Below are 7,811 nucleotides of genomic sequence, written 5' to 3' on the forward strand. Positions count from 1 at the left end.
TCCCCCGATCTCCGCTCCTCCATCCTCCCTTCCCGCATCCCCCGATCTCCGCTCTTCCATCCTCCCTTCCCGCATCCCCCGATCTCCGCTCCTCCATCCTCCCTTCCCGCATCCCCCGATCTCCGCTCCTCCATCCTCCCTTCCCGCATCCCTTCCTTCCCTCCGCCTCCCTCCCCGCCCCTTCCCCGCCCGCGCCGCCCCCGCCCCTTCCCGGCCGCCGCTGTTCTCGAGGCGAGGAGCCTCCCCCGGTACCTGCCCGTCCTTCCATCCCTCCATCCCTCCATCCTCCCGGTCCCGCCGCCTCCCTGTCCGCCGGGCCGGGCCGCACCCCGCGGGATCCGCAGCCATCGCGGGCCGAGGCGGTATCGATCCCCATCCTCATCCTGATCCCGATCCCGGCGGCCCCGGGGCCGCGCTCCCGCCGCGCTCCCCCCGCACATTCCCGGCCATGCGGGGGAGGCGGGCGGCGGCTCCGCGCTGAGCCCCGGGCAGGGGGACAGAGCCCCGGGCAGGGGGACAGAGCCCCGGGCAGGGGGACAGAGCCGAGCCCCGGGCACAGGGAGCCGAGCTCGGGGCTCCGCCGCAGGTAAGCGGGGCGGGGGGTGCGGGACGAGACGGGACCCGGCTCCTTTCCCGCTTCCAGGGGGGCTGGAGGGACCGCCGGGGCCGGGGAGCCGCCGGGAGCGGCTGGAGGAGCGATGTTCTTGGCGCTCCCCCCGCCCTGATCCCGCTGCCTTTCCTGCCGCTCCCCGCGGGGTTTGTTAATCGGGGATAAGCCTGACCCGGAGCGCGATGTGTGACAAGCCGGGATTGAATCCCAGCCCTGGCGCGCGGGGATTTGCCCGGGATCTCCCCGAGGAACAGACACCGTCTCCGCTGCGCGAGGCTGCCGGGAAGGATCGAAATATCCCTGGAAAGCCACGGAGAGGCTGCGTGTGGTAGGGACGGAGCAACGTTTTGGGCTGTGGATTTCAACCGTAGGTTTCCCTGGAATAATGTTTTGGGCTGCCATAGGTTTCCCTGGAATAGCGTTTTTTGCTGACGGTTTCAGCCGTAGGTTTCCCTGGAATAGCGCTTTGGGCTGCCAGTTCCAGCCGTAGGTTTCCCTGGAAGCCGCTCAGCCCGGCTCGTTCCCGTTTTTCCCAGCGCTCGGACAGAGCAGGAAGCACCCGCTGCCGGCTCGGAACACCGGGAGGATTTCACTGCCCGCTGATATTCCTCCTGCGTGGATATAAACCGGTGTAAATGGGATTTGGCACAGCTGCTCGAAGCTGGGGTTTTTCCTAAAAAATTCTGAAGTTGGGATTTCCCAACTGTTTTCCCCAGGATCGGGTAAACGCTTCTTCCGAGCTAAGGGCAAATAAAGTTTATTTTACAGCGTTTGCTATGAAATTTCATCAATCTGAAACAGCAAAGAGAAAAGAACTGTTAGAGCCGCTGCTGTTTCTTCTTTGTTGCAAAATAACGGGCTGAATAATTCTTTGGGCGCTGGAAATAGCAGGAGGAAAGATTAATGGGAGATTAAGGCAGGCTCGGGATGATGCAGAGGATAGCAGGAGGCAAAGATTATTTTAACTGCTTGCTGGCTGCTGGACTTTGAGGAGAGAGAGGAGGCCTTAAAAGCTCGTGGTTTTCAAGACTGTTTTGATTTTCCTCTCCTGCACATCTGTGGTCTTGGTGTTCTGTAAAACTGTCAGTGAAACCAAAAAAGGTGATGCTGAGAAGGGCTAAAAAATTCGGCATAACTTGAAAAGTGGTGCTTTTATCTCGTGGTGATTTTTTTTTTTAGCCAGGCCTGTTACTACAAAACCTTTTGGATTTTATTAGTATTTTGGTATAAAAAGTGGGTTTGGATGGAATTGAACAGATTGTAACACGGCATCGATTTGGATTCCACTGGGGTTGGGTTTTGGAGGTTTAGAAGTGATTTGTTCTCAGAAATAGTGCTCTGAGAAACAATTTATCTGCTGTGTCTCCTACCTTTGTGTTCACACCCGAGTGATCCCTGTTTGTGAGTTCCCAGAGGTGTCTGTGCTGGCAGCAGGCACTGATGCTCAGGGAACAGGGTGGAATTCCACCCTCCTGTTGGACTGTGGATGAGCTTGAAGAAAATCTGAGTGTAAATAACTGCTTTTCCTGCCCGGGAGAGGGACTGGAGGCAGGAAATCAGCCCACGGGCTCTGGGGTTTGTGGCTCTTCACACCCTCCTCCCACCTACCCCAGAAACAGCTCTGCTTCTTCGGGAAGGGGAGGTGACAGAGCTGTTCCCGCCATCTGTACCCCAAAAACCCCATTCCTGGGGGAGAATAAAGTGTAAAAACCTTCCTTATCAACCTTATAGGCAAAAGCTTAGGACTGGTTTGTCTGTGGGAATGTGGGTTTGTTTTGGGGTGAGGCAAAATATGGTAGGAACGACCAAACCCCACCTTTGGGTGACACAACAATTAAGGCCCGAGAAGAAAAGCAGAATTGCTCTGGAAATAAGAAACTAGGAAAACTTGGCATATTTTTCTATGTGAGACACAGTTCCAGGGGGTTTTGTACACCAGCAGGTGAATCCAAGGGAATATTTTGCCTGAAAACGGGGGAGAATTGAGTTCCAGGTGGCTGCACATCACTTTTATGAGAGCAGGAAAATATGTTAAAGGTGGTTTTTTTTGTTGTTTTCTTTTTAAGTCCAACATAGTGAGAGCTGGTCACTTCTAACAAATCTGCCCTTCAAAAACTTGGAGATGAGTGGAAACTACAAAAGGATTTGACTGTGCCTATTCTACTTCTTTTGTGATGACCAGTTTTAAGTTGGAGGGAGTGTGATGTGATAAGTTAGTGATTGTACAGACAGTCCTTTTAGTACTCAGAAACTTGGGGTTTTTTTCCCAGATTTGTTCTGTTGGGCTGGAGGAAGTGAGGGAATAATGATTTTTTTCCATGGAGCACAAAGTGTGATGAGGAGCAGCTGAGGGAGCTGGGGGGGCTCAGCCTGGAGAAGAGGAGGCTCAGGGGGGACCTTCTGGCTCTGCAACCCCCTGACAGGAGGGGGGAGCTGGGGGGGGGTCTCTGCTCCCATGGAACAAGTGATGGGACAAAAGGAATTGGCCTCAAGTTGCATCAGGGAAGTTTTAGGTTGGGTATTAGGGAAAATTCCTTCATGGATAGGGCTGTCCAGCCTTGGCACAGCTGCCCAGGGAGGTGGTGGAGTCCCCATCCCTGGAGGGATTTCAAAGCCACGTGGATGTGGCACTTGGGGACAGGGATCAGTGGTGAACACGGTGCTGGTTGATGGTTGGACTCCATGATCTTAAAGGTCTTTTCCAACCTCAAGGATTCCCTGATTTGTCAGTGGCACTGATGCAATGGGAGTGGTCAGGTAGTTTTTGTTGTGATGTTGACAAGGAGTGGTCCCACATCCCTTTGGTGTCCGTGCTGGTGGTTCCTGCCAAGCCACACCTTTGTCACAGATCCGTGGGGAAATCCTCTGGCACACGGAGGCTGCTTGGCTGTGTCCTTCCTCTGCTACTTGTCCCACAGTCCTGAGCTGGAAGGGCCCCACAAGGACCATCCAGTCCAACTCCTGGCCCTGCACAGACACCCCAACAATCCCCCCCCTGTCCCTCAGAGCATTGTCCAAACCCTCCTGGAGCTCTGGCAGCCTTGGGGCCGTGCCCACTGCCCTGTAGTGTTTCCCAGTCCTTGGATCACTGCCTGACTTGCTCCAGCATTTTCTTCCTGTCTGATGAGCTGGAAAACTCCTCCTGGGTGGGACTTGTCAGGCTGTCAATGCCACTCAACACTCCTTTCTTTTAATTTCCCGGGTATGTGGGAGAGCACCCACCATCTGAAAGCAGATAATTACAGTCAGGTTCAGCTGCTAATTAGCTGTGAGGAGGCCCTGCAGCAGCTTGGAGGGGGATAAATACCTGCCTCACCTGGGGAGGGGGAGCAGAGAGAGGTTGGAGGACATGCTAAGTCTGGCTGACAGGGAAAAAACTGGGAGGTTGGTGACCAAAGGTCTCCAGTGTGCTTGTGTCCCTCGTCAGGTGGGCTGTGCCTTGGGGGAAGAACCTGGAAAAAGGGGTGGGAGGAGGACTTTGAGCTGCTGATATGTTATAGCCCCTGGGGATGTCAGAGTGAATTGCCAACACTTGAGTTCTTGCAGAGAAGCTGTGGCTGCCCCTGGATCCCTGGGAGTGTCCAAGGCCAGGTTGGGCAGGGCTTGAAGCAACCTGGGCTAGTGGAAGGTGTCCCTGCCCATGGCAGGGGGGCTGGAACAGGACAAACCTTAATATCTCTTTCAACCCAAACCATTCCATGAGCCTACAACGTTCTTTTAAGGTTTGTGGGGCTTTTTCAATCTTTATTTTTAGTTGATTTCAGGTTTTTGGTGCTTTGTGCCAACACATTGGTAGAACAACCTGCTTTAGGACAAGGTTGGTGCCTGAAGGCAAGGACTTAAAGGAGGGGTAAACCCAGAGCAGTTCTTCCCAAATTGGCCATCCTGTGCAGGATAAGTGACAGGGAGGTGGCTCTGAACACAAAAGCTCTTCCTGTCTGCCTCGGGGGGGATGTGGTGCTTTGAGGGCTCTGTTTGGGGGAGAAGCTGGTGCTTGGCATCGCCTGAACAAAGCAGCACAAAGCACAGGGGGGGCTTTCATCGCAGAGCACTCGGCTGGGATGAATTAATTAGTCTTTTCCACTTTAATTTCTGAGTCACGGAAGTGCATTTTGAAGTGAAGAATAGGTCTGTTATCAAATGTCAAGCAGCCTATTTCAGGAAAGGAGAGAGGGAGAGAAACTAATTCTTAAAGCACAAAACACTGGGTGGCTCTGACTAGAGGTGCCTAATTTCTATTCTCTCCTTCTTTTTTTTCCTTACTGAAAGAGTTCCCATGTCGATCTTGGAGTTTGACAGTTCTAACACTGGAAGTTCTTCTGACAGCTGTACATGAATTAATAAGCTGCTCATGGTATTAAATGTGGTTTTTGGAGGTGTGGTGTCTAGTCAGCTTTGGTTAGACCCAGCTGGTCAGAAGATTTCTGTAGGCAGGATACAGCTTTAAGTGCTGCATCCTGCTTTAAAAATTGAGGTGTGTTTAGAAAGAGAGAGCTGCAAACCTTCCTGGCCAGATCTCTCTGTGACTGACACTTGGATGTTGTTGTTGTCGGGGAGCTGCGGTGAATCACAGGGACAACCACGAGGAGCAGCCACGCTCATCCTTTGATTTATCGGAGGTGAAGGCTGGGTATCTTGGAATTCAGGCGAGCTGAGCTCTGCTCTGCCTCCCCTGAGTGGCAAAAAATACATTTGTGATCGCTTCTCTTTCCCGATGGGAATTTCTTCCAGCAAAGTCCCGCGGTGGGCGCTCAGCTCCCGACCCCTCTGTGTCCCAGGCTGATGGAACGGCTGTGACGGAGCAGATGAGCTCCAGGCTCAGCTCGGAAAGCCTCCAGCACTCCTCGCTGGGGGGTTTTGGGGAGGCTCTCCCTCCTCAGTTGCATTTATTCTTTAAAAATCCGGTGTTCTGCCTCTTCCCCGAGCTGGGGGTTCTCATTAACACCCAGCGCTGCATCAGCTGGAATTTAATGTCCCATTAACCGGCTCACAAAACGAGCTGGAATTCTCATCCACAGGGCTCTCGTGGTCCGTGCCAGAGCAGTGGCTGCGGCCATCCCGAGGTTCCTATTCCTAAATCCTTCGGAGGGTGCGCGAAAGGAGCGCTCGAGGCTGTGAATGAGGCGCTCGTACCCCACGGACGCGTCAGGCGGGATGGATTCCAGCGCTGAAGGAGGTGTTAAGTCACATCCATTAAAAGAATGGTCCGCGTGACAAATAGGAGATTCCTTGGAAAACGCAGCACGCCTCAGTTAAATAATGAAAAGGCAGGAAATTTCCTCTGGAAAATCCGTTCCCTCCTCTTTGTGATGAGCCGAAGGCTGCGGACAGCGCTGAAAACGTGCCCCCAAAACCTCAGCCAAGGCAGTTTTCTGCCCCCTCCCATTGCGTAATTTTCCCCCTCGATACTTCTGGAGGGATGTAAAGGCCGAGAGGAGGAGCAGGAGTTGTCCTCTCTGTGGTTGGTGCCGTGCAGGGGTCCTGGGGAAAGTCTCCGTGGAGGTGTAGATGATGTTTAATGTCATGTTTCACCAAACCTGTTTTGGAAACCAGCGGTACAAATAAGAACAGATTTCCAGGAACGTTTTTGATTTGCTTTCCATGAGGTGCTGCTGAGCTGCAGGGAGAGCCCTGCTGTGCTTTGGGTCACAGCTGTGTCTCTTGTCCCCTGAGAAAGCTGGCACAGGGGTCACCGGGGCGTATTTTGGGGTTGTCTTCATCTTCTCTTCCGCTGTCACCATCCTGGTGGTTGGAGTGAAACTTTTAAGCGTGACTGGGTCTCCTTGTCCTTGTCCTTTGAGAGGCTTTGGAATGCTGCAGGATTCCTGGTGCCCTGTGATCCCCCTTGGCACTGCCCAGCACATCCAGCTGGTCTCAGGGGGCTGTTGGGACCTGCAGGCTCAGCTCTGGGAGAGGCTGGAGTGGCCTGGAACAGCAGGAAAAACAAGTCCCCTCCCCTCCCTGAGAGCAATTCCCAAACCTCCCTGCAGCTGGAAAAGCCAGGCTGGGGTCCCCAGTTCCACTCTGCCTCTGGTGACTGATGGGGGAAACTGGGGAGCCACTGGGCAGCCTGGAAGGGATTTTGGGAGCCTGGTCCCCAGGGGAGCAGCCTGGGAGGGATTTTGGGAGTCTGGTCCCCACAGGAGCAGCCCCTCGGTTGCCAGGCAACTGCTGGCTGATGCTGCACAGCAGCTTGCTGGTAGCAGCTGATGCAGGCAGATGTGGCCACATCTGGCAGAGGAAGGAGGTGTGGAATTCCTCCCCACATTTGCCTATCACAAGTGTTACATTAAGCCATGTTTTTATCAGGCTCAGCTCCTGGAAGTCTTTCATTAAGCTTTTAAGGTGGCATTAAGAGCAACGTTGGCTTGAAAAGTGATGTTCAGCTCTGGTTTAGGTTTCATTCCACAAAAAAATTGGCCTATTTAGGTTTGAAACCATCCTCCCATACTAATAATTTGGGTATCCAAAGATCCTTATCCAGGCATCCAGATGCCATCAGTGAGTTTGGTGTCCCTGGGAGCACAGATGGCCAGCACAGGTTTCAGTCTCACAGGTTTTTGGAGATCAGATGAAATAGTTTTGATATTAATTTGGAAGGTGTAATCACAGTCGTAGGATGCAGCTGGACTCGGGCTCCAACTGTGCTGCTGTGCTGAATCAGGAAGAGCTGGGTGAGAAACTGGGCAGTTCTCCTGATTTTCCGTGAGGAATTTCTGCAAACAGTTTATTTCTGGCTGGCTCAGGGATTAGGACACTTAATTCCTGTCGAGTCCTAAGAGTGGCAAGAGATTAAGGGGCTGTTCAAGGATGTGCTGATCCTGATTTACAGAAAGTGGCCATTTGGGAAGGGAAGGACTTTGACCTGTTGGAGTCCAGGGGAGGCCACAGAGATGGTCTGAGGGATGGAGCTGCTCTGCTGGGAGAACTGGGATTGTTCAGCCTGGAGAAGGGAAGGCTTTGGGGTGACACCCCATCAGTCTGGAAAAGAGCCTGGAGTTACCCAAGATTTCATTAAAAAAGTGAGACTGGCAGCGCTGGTAGGAAAATTCTGGCTCAGGAATTGAGGGGTTTTTGTCGGATCAATGTTTATTTTGTCTCTCAGAGGTGCCGTGAAAGTGAATTAAGAGCTTTGGAGGCGGCTGGATGGAGTGGTGATGGATGTTGTGGCTTCGAGCCCCTGGGAAAATTAAATATTGTT

General features: G+C 53.0%; 1 protein-coding gene across 2 annotated transcripts in view; it reads left to right on the forward strand.

Moving 5' to 3' along the window:
* The first annotated feature begins 484 nt into the window (after positions 1-484).
* GALNT13 (polypeptide N-acetylgalactosaminyltransferase 13) overlaps positions 485-7,811 on the forward strand; it is a 66,242-nt gene continuing 58,915 nt past the window's right edge. For both annotated transcript variants that reach the window (XM_017823815.1, XM_017823813.1), the window contains exon 1: positions 485-586. The gene's annotated coding sequence lies outside the window, so the exon portion shown is untranslated. The remainder of the gene's footprint in view (positions 587-7,811) is intronic.

Source organism: Lepidothrix coronata, unplaced genomic scaffold, assembly GCF_001604755.1.
Source record: "Lepidothrix coronata isolate B3197 unplaced genomic scaffold, Lepidothrix_coronata-1.0 Scaffold105, whole genome shotgun sequence".
Classification (NCBI taxonomy): domain Eukaryota; kingdom Metazoa; phylum Chordata; class Aves; order Passeriformes; family Pipridae; genus Lepidothrix; species Lepidothrix coronata.